We start from the raw sequence: 1,207 nt of genomic DNA, 5'->3' as shown, positions 1-1,207 counted from the left end.
TAGATGACCTTGTGTTTGGCAATGACTTCTAGATACAAAAAAGAAGGCACAATCCATAAAATAAAAAAATTAATAAGCTGAACTTAATTAGAATTAAACATTTTTGTTCTTCGAAACAAGAACAAAAACGAAATACTTGCAAAAGAACAAAAAGAAAAACCAGTGACTTGTAGCAGATATTTACAAAACACTTATAAATAATTATCTAAAATATACAAAAATCTTATATACTCAACAGTAAAAAGTAAACTGATTAACAGATACATAGAAGACCTTAATAGATACCTCACCTAAGATACACAGATGACAAATAAACATATGAAAAGCTGCTTAATGTATATTGTCAGAAAAATGTAAATTAAAACAATAGCCAGATACCCCGACACACCCATTAGAATGGTCAAAATCCAGAAAAGTGACAATACCAAATGCTGCAAAGAATGTGAAACAACAGGAACTCTCATACATTGCTAGTAGGAATTCAAGCTCTACGGACACTTTGGAACAGTTTTGCTCTTTATTACAAAACTAAACATACTCTTATTGTATAATACAGCAATTGCACTCTTTGGTATGAAGTCAGATTAGATAAAAGCTTAGTCCACAAAAAAGACCTACACACTGATGTTTATAGCAGCTTTATTTACAACTGTTCAAACTTGGAAGAAACCAATATGTCCTTTAGTAGGTGAATGAATAAATAAACCATTGTACATCCAAACAATGGGAAAATTTTTTAGTGTTTAAAAGAAATGAGATATCAAGCCATGAAAATAAATGGAGGAAACTTAAATGTCTATCGGCAAATGAAAGAAATTAGTCTGAAAATGCTACACACTATATGATTCTAGTTATGTGGCATTCTAGAAAGGGAAAACTGTCAAAAAGGTAAAAAGTTCAGTGGTTGCCATGGGTTGGGGGTGAAATTGAGATGAATCGGCAGAGAGCAGAAGAATTTGGGGGCAGTGAAACCACTCTGTATGATATACTGGCGGATACATGCCATTATAAACATCCAAAATAGAGATTTCATGACACTGAGAGTGAACTCTAATGTAAACTATAGACTGTGAGTGATGATGATGTATCAGTGTAGGTTCATCGATTGTAACAAATGTATACTGTGGTGGAGGATGTTGATAATGGGGGAGGCTATCTATATGTGGGATATACAGGGAATCTCTGTACTTTCTGCTTGATTTTTCTG

Source organism: Piliocolobus tephrosceles, unplaced genomic scaffold (assembly GCF_002776525.5).
Source record: "Piliocolobus tephrosceles isolate RC106 unplaced genomic scaffold, ASM277652v3 unscaffolded_334, whole genome shotgun sequence".
NCBI classification, from domain to species: domain Eukaryota; kingdom Metazoa; phylum Chordata; class Mammalia; order Primates; family Cercopithecidae; genus Piliocolobus; species Piliocolobus tephrosceles.
Note: the sequence above shows the minus strand (reverse complement) of the source record.